The sequence below is a fragment of the Panulirus ornatus genome, chromosome 12 (assembly GCF_036320965.1).
Source record: "Panulirus ornatus isolate Po-2019 chromosome 12, ASM3632096v1, whole genome shotgun sequence".
Taxonomy (NCBI): Eukaryota; Metazoa; Arthropoda; class Malacostraca; order Decapoda; family Palinuridae; genus Panulirus; species Panulirus ornatus.
The window spans coordinates 70732022-70744461 of record NC_092235.1 but is presented as its reverse complement, the minus strand read 5'-3'; the positions used below and the strand labels follow the sequence as shown (position 1 = coordinate 70744461).

Genomic DNA, 12440 nt, shown 5'->3' with positions numbered 1-12440 from the left:
ATTAGGTTTGTTCAAATTGATTATTTGTAGTTGTTCGTGTTGCTATTCGGTATTTTCGATAGAGGGTGTTGTATATTTCTTTTTTATATCTCTGAAGAAAATGTTTTTCGTTTTGTTAAGTAACTCATGATAATACGCCATTACGTGTTCTCTTATGAATTATAAATCTATGAATTATATATTCCTCTTATTAATGATATAACAAATTCATCCCCAACAAACTATCATAGCTCGGGATAACCAACATATCCTAAAATCGGTAAGTTCCGAGTGAAATTTCGTGTACTGCATCTTCAGGAGAACTATAAAAAACATAGAGGATTATTTGATTAAACTCCATCACATAAGTGTATGGTCAAGTGGAGGGAGACCAGCTTATCGTATGACTGGCAGCGTCATCATTACTACTTGTTGACATAACACATTGGTGGCCACATTCTACAGCCCATCAGCTTAGCTGTATGTAATCCAAGTGTTTATTAAGTACTGAAGTGGGTTTTCCTTAAGCCCAGTATTTTCCAAGGGACTTTGAGATAACAAAGTTAACCATAGTCATTATTTAAGAACACCACAGCAATTTCAAGATTGATTGACCTGATTACGGTAAAGTACCAGTTAACTGGTGCAGTTGTAATATCTTTTAGATTTGGAAGAAATACATATTAAGGGATTCCTTATACTTAACCAATTATTCATGATAAAGGAACGGCCTATGGAAACATTGTACTTGATACAGTGATAAAAGATAATGAGAATGGGGAGGGGGGGGCATTTTTTATGGTTCCCCTAAACAGTTACTTTACAAAGTTCATTTGGTAGTGTATCAAATAAGGAACAGAATTAAGTTGTCAAATCATTGATATTGTTTTACCTCGTTAATGATAAATGGTTTGGTAATTAGGAAGGCTATGGGGAAAGTGGTGTTAATTGTAATATTATAGTTGAGCTGTGCAGTGCACCTATCACTGAGAAAATGCTCCATATGTTTCAGGTATTCATATAGTTCATGATAAATACCTGTGGGACATGATATATGGCATTATAAACATTGAATGATATTTAGTAAAACGATTGTAGTATATCAAAAAAATAGTATGATGTCAAAGTAAACCTGATACACTTTGGAACAGAACCTATGAAACCATCACCAAACTTCCCTAGTGGTCAAAGTTTACTTTCCATGAATCTAAACTAGATATACAAATCATGCTAAGTAATAATCCTCAGCAATGTAGATTGGGGGGATTTAAACCAGTAGACACCAGTGTGATCCTATATATCCAGAATATATCTCACTTACTCTGTTTCTCTCACCCCACCACATTACCATGTATCCGTTTGTATATATCATTTAGACTATATCTGTGGTAAGGTGAGCAGACGTACTTGCTACAATTGAGTGATTCTGGAAGTACATTGGGCAGGAAAATTGTCAGGTAAAACATTATCAATAGCTAAGACTGAAGAGAATTTTATTGGTTCCACTTTCACCCATAATTATGTTGTAGAACATGACATCATCTGTGAAGACTTTTTTATTTCCTAACTGCACATTTTCCCTCTCCCCCATTACCCTATCATTAACGAGTTATTTGATATAAAAAAATCGATTTTGAGCATAAAATGTTAGTTTCCACTTTCATTAAATCACTATTTACAGTGACAGCAATGGTTGCAAAAGAGTAGAGCACATACAATGCTAGAAAATATGCATCTGACACTTGACAGAGTACCAGTTTATATAAGGCCAGCTGATATTAGTCAAGTGTATTATCTTCTTATTCACCAATCAAACTCCTTTTCTTTAATACATTTTATAGCTATTACCTTTAGTATCGTTCAGTATCATCCTCCGCCGGTATGTTAGCAATCAAAATGAAGTATTTAAAGCACCTAGAACTATCTACTTTGAATACTTTATTGAATTTTTGTCTATATAAGTAGGGTGGTGGCTATGTTGAAGAGGTGGGGTGGGAGCAAATGTGGGCTGTAGGTGAGGTTGTGCATTGGGTTGGTCATGCGATGAAAATCCAGTCTAGCTCTTCATCAAAACAAGGTATGGCCAGTGGCTCAATACTTCATTGTGATAACAGGTATTGCTACTGAGACCCAATATTTTTATTTTTTTTTACGTATTAGTGAGGAGGGTTATGAAGAGTGAAATACTACTGTAAGTATACAGGTTTTCAAGAGTCCTGTAAGTATGTAATTGAGAATACATATTTGGTATATTAGTCTTTTGTTTGAGTTTTCAAAAGTATAAATAATTTTTCCCATGAGTGAAACTTAAGGGCAGTATTTTCTGCCTCAACATTGTTTACCTCAAGACGGTATAGATATGACAGCAAAATAAGTGTAAAGGTAGTTATCAGATGTTTGAAGGAATGATAATATTTGATTCCCCATTAGAGGTATTTAAATTCTGAGGCCACTCAGACAAGGGATCAGGCATATCAGGCTTGGAAAGACTCTCCTTCCTCTGGCTCCCATTCAGCTTTTATCATTGCCCGTAATTGCTGCAAGCACTTCAACAGTGAAGCAAAGCTTTCCTTTATTCAGAGGAAGTGCAATTACCTCTCCCCATCCTCCACTGATAGGTCTTTCTGTTTTTTAGGTAAGGGCATCTCCATCAACCTCTGTCGCTCCACCTTTCCTTCACTTTTTCATTCTAATGGTACTATATCTGTCTCTCCCATAGACAAAGCAACTCTCTGTTTCCCGTTTCTCCTCTAACTTCACCTTGGATGACTCTAAACATTCCTTCATCCCCTGATGCTCCTCTTAGTAATTCTATGCCTCTTCCTGTGATCTCTTTTTGGACTGTCTGAAAAGCTTTTGTTTCTCTTTACATAAGCAAGGCTTATGGTTCTGATGGCATCTATCCCCATGTACTGAAAGAGTGTATCCCTGAATTTGCACCTAAGCTTGCATATCTGTTCCGTTTCTACTTAAAAACCAAAACTTTTCCATCTCCTTTGAAATATGTATTGATATAGCACATCCCTAAGAAGGGTGACTGTTTTGACCCCTCTTACTATCTTATTGTTTTGACATCTACCATTTCCAAAGTTTTAATTCCATCCTCATTTCCCATATCCTTAAACACCTCAAAAATCGGTCTTCTTTCTGATCACCAGTATGGCTTCCATAAAGTGAGATCCACTAGTGATATTCTTTCTTATCTTACTACTGTCTGGTCATCATTTCTGAAAGCTTCTGGGGTCATGAGTAGTTGCCCTTGACATATCTAAGGCTTTTGACAGGTTGTGGCATTGGGGTCTCATTTTTAAGCTCCCCTCTTTTGGCTTCCCTCCCACACTTTGCTTCTTCATATCTAGCTTCCTCTCTGGTCAATCTATCTCTATGATTGATATTGGTTTAGCCTCCCCCGTTTTCTCCATCAACAGTGGTGTCCCTCAAGGTTCTGCCTTGTCCCCCACACTTTTCCTCTTTTTTTCAACAATTTCCTCTCTGCCAGTGATCTAATAATGCACTCGTACACTGACGACTCAACCCTGCATTCATCCATGTCTTTCAGTTCTGCCCCCCTCTTCTCTTCTCTCACTTGATCTGCATCATGTCTTGACACAGCTTCCTCAATAAACTCAGACTCGGACAGGATATCTCTGTGGAGTAGATAAAATCTTAAGTTTGATGCCCAATTTCTATCCATCTCTATTGAAAACTCCTCACAACTCCCACATCTCTTTTAGTGGTTCAGTAATTCCACTTTTTGACTCAGTAAACATACTTTGTATCACTGTAACCTCAACTCTTTCTTGGAAACCCCATATTACAGGTATAGCTAAGTATGGGAACTGGGTGTCCTGTTTAGACATTGAAACTTCTTGTCTTCTGAACAGTTGCTTTGTTTATACAGGGCATTGATTTGTCCATGTATGAAGTACTGCTCTCACATTTAGTGTGGTTGTAACTCTGTATCCTTACTTGACAGAGTTGAGACAAAAGCATTCCAACTTAAAAGCTGTCCCAGGCTAACTTCCAGACTTGACCCATTACCCTACACTGCAATGTTGGTTTACTTTCCCTCTTCTATAGATGTTACTTTCGTTTTTGCTCCTGAGAGCTGGCTGCTTGTGTACCCCCACCACTAGCTAAGCCATGCAATACTCGGCAAGCTGCTGCATCACATGATTATTGTGTGGCCATCGGCAACTAAAGGGTGGGTCGTTTTGACAATTGCTTCTTTCTCTATACATTGAAGATTTGGAACTCTCAGGCTTCTCATGTCTTTCCCTAATCTCATGTCTTTCTCAATACCTATGACTTGGCACATCTCAAAAGACAGGTCTTTCTTGTCCTCAAAAATTCATAAATATTTTTCCATGTCTTCTTTTTTCCTTTCATACTTTTCTGTTTCAATTAAAACCTGTTTCAATTAAGGTATCATGTACTATCCTAAGATCTTGTTTGAGGGTATTGGATTACTAGCAATCGAATAGTCATTTCCCTGTTAGGGGCGATCATAGCCTCGCAGTTAGCATTCCTAGCTACCACGCGAATGGTACGGGGTTCGAATCTTTTCATATATGTATATATATATATATATATATATATATATATATATATATATATATATATATATATATATATATATCTAAAACACTTCACTTCCTCCAGTTTTTCTCCATTCAAACTCACCTCCCAATTGACTTGACCCTCAACCCTACTGTACCTAATAACCTTGCTCTTATTCACAAGAAAGTTAAGAGTAAATGTGAATAAGAGCAAGGTTATTAGGTACAGTAGGGTTGAGGGTCAAGTCAATTGGGAGGTGAGTTTGAATGGAGAAAAACTGGAGGAAGTGAAGTGTTTTAGATATCTGGGAGTGGATCTGGCAGCGGATGGAACCATGGAAGCGGAAGTGGATCATAGGGTGGGGGAGGGGGCGAAAATTCTGGGGGCCTTGAAGAATGTGTGGAAGTCGAGAACATTATCTCGGAAAGCAAAAATGGGTATGTTTGAAGGAATAGTGGTTCCAACAATGTTGTATGGTTGCGAGGCGTGGGCTATGGATAGAGTTGTGCGCAGGAGGATGGATGTGCTGGAAATGAGATGTTTGAGGACAATGTGTGGTGTGAGGTGGTTTGATCGAGTGAGTAACGTAAGGGTAAGAGAGATGTGTGGAAATAAAAAGAGCGTGGTTGAGAGAGCAGAAGAGGGTGTTTTGAAGTGGTTTGGGCACATGGAGAGGATGAGTGAGGAAAGATTGACCAAGAGGATATATGTGTCGGAGGTGGAGGGAGCAAGGAGAAGAGGGAGACCAAATTGGAGGTGGAAAGATGGAGTGAAAAAGATTTTGTGTGATCGGGGCCTGAACATGCAGGAGGGTGAAAGGAGGGCAAGGAATAGAGTGAATTGGAGCGATGTGGTATACCGGGGTTGACGTGCTGTCAGTGGATTGAATCAAGGCATGTGAAGCGTCTGGGGTAAACCATGGAAAGCTGTGTAGGTATGTATATTTGCGTGTGTGGACGTATGTATATACATTTGTATGGGGGGGGGGTTGGGCCATTTCTTTCGTCTGTTTCCTTGCGCTACCTCGCAAACGCGGGAGACAGCGACAAAGTATAAAAAAAAAAAAATCATCCTTCTCGAAGGCTCAGAGTGGGGTGCCTAAATGTGTGTGGATGTAACCAAGATGTGAAAAAAGGAGAGATAGGTAGTATGTTTGAGGAAAGGAACCTGGATGTTTTGGCTCTGAGTGAAACGAAGCTCAAGGGTAAAGGGGAAGAGTGGTTTGGAAATGTCTGGGGAGTGAAGTCAGGGGTTAGTGAGAGGACAAGAGCAAGGGAAGGAGTAGCAATACTCCTGAAACAGGAGTTGTGGGAGTATGTGATAGAATGTAAGAAAGTAAATTCTCGATTAATATGGGTAAAACTGAAAGTTGATGGAGAGAGGTGGGTGATTATTGGTGCATATGCACCTGGGCATGAGAAGAAAGATCATGAGAGGCAAGTGTTTTGGGAGCAGCTGAATGAGTGTGTTAGCGGTTTTGATGCACGAGACCGGGTTATAGTGATGGGTGATTTGAATGCAAAGGTGAGTAATGTGGCAGTTGAGGGAATAATTGGTATGCATGGGGTGTTCAGTGTTGTAAATGGAAATGGTGAAGAGCTTGTAGATTTATGTGCTGAAAAAGGACTGATGATTGGGAATACCTGGTTTAAAAAGCGAGATATACATAAGTATACTTATGTAAGTAGGAGAGATGGCCAGAGAGCGTTATTGGATTACGTGTTAATTGACAGGCGTGCGAAAGAGAGACTTTTGGATGTTAATGTGCTGAGAGGTGCAACTGGAGGGATGTCTGATCATTATCTTGTGGAGGCTAAGGTGAAGATTAGTATGGGTTTTCAGAAAAGAGGAGTGAATGTTGGGGTGAAGAAGGTGGTGAGAGTGAGTAAGCTTGGGAAGGAGACCTGTGTGGGGAAGTACCAGGAGAGACTGTGTACAGAATGGAAAAAGGTGAGAACAATGGAAGTAAGGGGAGTGGGGGAGGAATGGGATGTATTTAGGGAATCAGTGATGGATTGCGCAAAAGATGCTTGTGGCATGAGAAGAGTGGGAGGTGGGCTGTTTAGAAAGGGTAGTGAGTGGTGGGATGAAGAAGTAAGAGTATTAGTGAAAGAGAAGAGAGAGGCATTTGGACGATTTTTGCAGGGAAAAAATGCAATTGAGTGGGAGAAGTATAAAAGAAAGAGACAGGAGGTCAAGAGAAAGGTGCAAGAGGTGAAAAAAAGGGCAAATGAGAGTTGGGGTGAGAGACTATCAGTAAATTTTAGGGAGAATAAAAAGATGTTCTGGAAGGAGGTAAATAGGGTGCGTAAGACAAGGGAGCAAATGGGAACTTCAGTGAAGGGCGTAAATGGGGAGGTGATAACAAGTAGCGGTGATGTGAGAAGGAGATGGAATGAGTATTTTGAAGGTTTGTTGAATGTGTCTGATGACAGAGTGGCAGATATAGGGTGTTTTGGTCGAGGTGGTTTGCAAAGTGAGAGGGTTAGGGAAAATGATTTGGTAAACAGAGAAGAGGTAGTAAAAGCCTTGCGGAAGATGAAAGCCGGCAAGGCAGCAGGTTTGGATGGTATTGCAGTGGAATTTATTAAAAAGGGGGGTGACTGTATTGTTGACTGGTTGGTAAGGTTATTTAATGTATGTATGACTCATGGTGAGGTGCCTGAGGATTGGCGGAATGCGTGCATAGTGCCATTGTACAAAGGCAAAGGGGATAAGAGTGAGTGCTCACATTACAGAGGTATAAGTTTGTTGAGTATTCCTGGTAAATTATATGGGAGGGTATTGATTGAGAGGGTGAAGGCATGTACAGAGCATCAGATTGGGGAAGAGCAATGCGGTTTCAGAAGTGGTAGAGGATGTGTGGATCAGGTGTTTGCTTTGAAGAATGTATGTGAGAAATACTTAGAAAAGCAAATGGATTTGTATGTAGCATTTATGGATCTGGAGAAGGCATATGATAGAGTTGATAGAGATGCTCTGTGGAAGGTATTAAGAATATATGGTGTGGGAGGCAAGTTGTTAGAAGCAGTGAAAAGTTTTTATCGAGGAAGTAAGGCATGTGTACGTGTAGGAAGAGAGGAAAGTGATTGGTTCTCAGTGAATGTAGGTTTGCGGCAGGGGTGTGTGATGTCTCCATGGTTGTTTAATTTGTTTATGGATGGGGTTGTTAGGGAGGTAAATGCAAGAGTCCTGGAAAGAGGGGCAAGTATGAAGTCTGTTGGGGATGAGAGAGCTTGGGAAGTGAGTCAGTTGTTGTTCGCTGATGATACAGCGCTGGTGGCGGATTCATGTGAGAAACTGCAGAAGCTGGTGACTGAGTTTGGTAAAGTGTGTGGAAGAAGAAAGTTAAGAGTAAATGTGAATAAGAGCAAGGTTATTAGGTACAGTAGGGGTGAGGGTCAAGTCAATTGGGAGGTGAGTTTGAATGGAGAAAAACTGGAGGAAGTGAAGTGTTTTAGATATCTGGGAGTGGATCTGTCAGCGGATGGAACCATGGAAGCGGAAGTGGATCATAGGGTGGGGGAGGGGGCGAAAATTTTGGGAGCCTTGAAAAATGTGTGGAAGTCGAGAACATTATCTCGGAAAGCAAAAATGGGTATGTTTGAAGGAATAGTGGTTCCAACAATGTTGTATGGTTGCGAGGCGTGGGCTATGGATAGAGATGTGCGCAGGAGGATGGATGTGCTGGAAATGAGATGTTTGAGGACAATGTGTGGTGTGAGGTGGTTTGATCGAGTAAGTAACGTAAGGGTAAGAGAGATGTGTGGAAATAAAAAGAGCGTGGTTGAGAGAGCAGAAGAGGGTGTTTTGAAATGGTTTGGGCACATGGAGAGAATGAGTGAGGAAAGATTGACCAAGAGGATATATGTGTCGGAGGTGGAGGGAACGAGGAGAAGAGGGAGACCAAATTGGAGGTGGAAAGATGGAGTGAAAAAGATTTTGTGTGATCGGGGCCTGAACATGCAGGAGGGTGAAAGGAGGGCAAGGAATAGAGTGAATTGGAGCGATGTGGTATACAGGGGTTGACGTGCTGTCAGTGGATTGAATCAAGGCATGTGAAGCGTCTGGGGTAAACCATGGAAAGATGTGTAGGTATGTATATTTGCGTGTGTGGACGTATGTACATGTGTATGGGGGGGGGGGGTTGGGCCATTTCTTTCGTCTGTTTCCTTGCGCTACTTCGCAAACGCGGGAGACAGCGACAAAGTATAAAAAAAAAAAATATATATATATATATATATATATATATATATATATATATATATATATATATATATATATATATATATATTTCTTTCTTTCTTTTAAACTATTCGCCATTTCCCACGTTAGCGAGGTAGCGTTAAGAACAGAGGACTGGGCCTTTTTTGGAATATCCTCACCTGGCCCCCTCTGTTCCTTCTTTTGGAAAATTGAAAAAAAAAAAAAAACGAGAGAGGAGGATTTCCAGCCCCCCGCTCCCTCCCCTTTTAGTCGCCTTCTACGACACGCAGGGAATACGTGGGATGTACTCTTAATCCCCTATCCCCAGGGATAATATATATATATATATATATATATGTTGGGGATGAGAGAGCTTGGGAAGTGAGTCAGTTGTTGTTTGCTGATGATACAGCGCTGGTGGCTGATTCGTGTGAGAAACTGCAGAAGCTGGTGACTGAGTTTGGTAAAGTGTGTGAAAGAAGAAAATTAAGAGTAAATGTGAATAAGAGCAAGGTTATTAGGTACAGTAGGGTTGAGGGTCAAGTCAATTGGGAGGTAAGTTTGAAAGGAGAAAAACTGGAGGAAGTAAAGTGTTTTAGATATCTGGGAGTGGATCTGGCAGCGGATGGAACCATGGAAGCGGAAGTGGATCATAGGGTGGGGGAGGGGGCGAAAATTCTGGGAGCCTTGAAGACTGTGTGGAAGTCGAGAACATTATCTTGGAAAGCAAAAATGGGTATGTTGAAGGAATAGTGGTTCCAACAATGTTGTATGGTTGCGAGGCGTGGGCTATGGATAGAGTTGTGCGCAGGAGGATGGATGTGCTGGAAATGAGATGTTTGAGGACAATGTGTGGTGTGAGGTGGTTTGATCGAGTAAGTAACGTAAGGGTAAGAGAGATGTGTGGAAATAAAAAGAGCGTGGTTGAGAGAGCAGAAGAGGGTGTTTTGAAATGGTTTGGGCACACGGAGAGAATGAGTGAGGAAAGATTGACCAAGAGGATATATGTGTCGGAGGTGGAGGGAACGAGAAGAGGGAGACCAAATTGGAGGTGGAAAGATGGAGTGAAAAAGATTTTGAGTGATCGGGGCCTGAACATGCAGGAGGGTGAAAGGAGGGCAAGGAATAGAGTGAATTGGAGCGATGTGGTATACCGGGGTTGACGTGCTGTCAGTGGATTGAATCAGGGCATGTGAAGCGTCTGGGGTAAACCATGGAAAGCTGTGTAGGTATGTATATTTGCGTGTGTGGACGTATGTATATACATGTGTATGGGGATGGGTTGGGCCATTTCTTTCGTCTGTTTCGTTGCGCTACCTCGCAAACACAGGAGACAGCGACAAAGCAAAAAAAAAAAAAAAAAAGAATGTATATTATCATGTACTCTCCTAAGATCTTGTTTAAATTAAAACTCTTATATTATTTTGTCCTCCATACTACGCACCACTGCCTCTCTGCCACGTTGGAACCAGATCGTTCTGCGTTAGGATTCATTAGTTCAAGTCCTTGTTGCTTCGTCTCACTTTGACTGAGACAAGCCGGGCTTCATACCAACTCTTTATATATTGGTGCCGATGCCTTCCACAGCAGTCTCATTCCAGACGGCATCCTGAGGTGTAGTGGCTCTTCCCCGAGGTGTGGTGGTGTGGTAGGGGAGCAGAACGATTTTGTTATATAAGTTAAGCTGCCTTTGTGGTTAAATGCACTTGTGGTTGTGTTAACATAGTTTTATGTTGTGTGCTGGGAAATTGCTTTTCATTTGATTTGTGGTAATATTTTTCTATTCATGGGGATGTGAGTCACAGATTCATTGTTGATTGAATTTGGTTAATTAGTTATTATACTTGCTGTTACTTTGTGATTTTGTGTTACTTCTATGTTTTGATTAATAATACTGATCATTATCAACCTGGGCTTATTCTAGACCTAATAAAATAATTTTTCACAATCATTTATGACGGGTCTTCTCCTCGCAGTATAACCTAGACAACAGTGATCTATATTGACCATTACTTTCATTACTGTGAGAGCTAGATTCGTTATAAAGGCCTGACCTTGATGTGGACTTTTGTCCGTGACTGGAGCCTTCAACATAAAAAAAATTCTGTCACATTCTTTTCATTACAATGGTTATGGTATCATATGTTCTTTAATTGCAACAATATAATTTGTAATTCTTTTACCAGTGTCTGGTGTAACCCTCTTGAGGTTTATGGGCTTTTTTTTATAAAAAGTAATGTTAAACTATATCGTAGTCTTGTTCCAGTGTTTATGATAGACATCCTTCAATTATATTTCTACATCTCTGCTTCTACTTCTCATATGTGATGTCTGTAACTTAAAATTTAGGATATATTGGGCAGATTTTCTGACTTACATAACCTTGGTGACTTTCTTGTGTCATATAGTCTTTCAAAACCAGATATCTTGTGACAAATGCCATGCTACATGAAGAGTTGATTGGAAACATTTAATTTTCTGGTATGTTAAAGTTACCAGATTGAAGGAACCAGCAAATGAAATGTGTTTATTGTCTGTAAAGTTATAATTTTCCGTTGCAAAAGATACTCTGAATCAATACTTTTTCTGAAATATCTCGATGTCTAATCAGTTTTTGTCGAGAGACACTTTTATCCAGCCTGAGGGCTAATTCATCTGCAGTTGACTGCTGTAAAATCATTTTTGGTCGTCATTACCTAATTTGTCTTACATTTTTGGATTTTAAGATACACACAATTCTACTCTCTGATGCTGTGGTGACTGCCACCCAGATTTTTTTATGTGAACAATGTAGCTACCATGGCCATATGTTGTCTTTGAATCAATACAGAATCTCTTGAATCAGCAGGAAGTTACATATACTTTGACATCATATTAGAAGTATTGATACTGTATTTTGAGACAAAGAATATGGGAATTTCCTTGTAAATACACTAAGTTTTCTCAGAATTAAAAGTAAACTTTTTGTATCAATTTTCAAGTCAAAATTTTTCAAAAGTGTATGGATTTCTTTGTACTGTCTGTATTTGATATGAATATCAAAGTTACATACTTTAGGGATAAGTGTGGCGTCATATTCATCCTTTTCCTCCTTTTGGATTCTTCATTTGTAGATGCAGTTTTATGAAATGTCTTCAGTTGTGTTGCTTGCAGATATCTGTATTGTCTGTGTTTCAGTACAAAGATAGATATGGCATCTTATTCAACATGTTATTTTGTGTTGTTATATTGTGTTAGCCTCTTCCTTCAAAGATATTGTGTTCATGAATTTTTTCTTTTTTTGGATGGCAATTTATGATTTTTTTTTCAGCACAGGCAACTGAATGCCCAGATTAAGGACATCTCAGTAATACTTAAGCGAAAGGGTAAGAGAGATCTGGGGATAGGGGAGAAAGAATACTTCCCACGTATTCCCTGCGTGTCGTAGAAGGCGACTAAAAGGGGAGGGAGCGGGGGGCTGGAAATCCTCCCCTCTCAATTTTTTTTTAATTTTCCAAAAGAAGGAACAGAGAAGGGGGCCAGGTGAGGATATTCCCTCAGTGGCCCAGTTCTCTGTTCTTAACGCTACCTCACTAACGCGGGAAATGGCGAATAGTTTGAAAAAAAAAAAAAAAAAAAAAAAAAATAGTGTGGTTGAAAGAGCAGAAGAGTGTGTCCAAGGCTAACTTAAACTTAACCCCCTTTCCCTGAACTGC

General features: G+C 40.0%; 1 protein-coding gene across 5 annotated transcripts in view; it reads left to right on the top strand.

The window, feature by feature from the left end:
* The first annotated feature begins 238 nt into the window (after positions 1–238).
* Positions 239–12440, top strand: part of sturkopf (lipid droplet associated hydrolase sturkopf) — a 35087-nt gene continuing 22885 nt past the window's right edge. The window contains exon 1 of one of the 5 annotated variants that reach the window (XM_071668266.1): positions 239–259. The gene's annotated coding sequence lies outside the window, so the exon portion shown is untranslated. The other 4 variants (XM_071668262.1, XM_071668264.1, XM_071668263.1 and 1 more) reach the window with 4 other exon arrangements.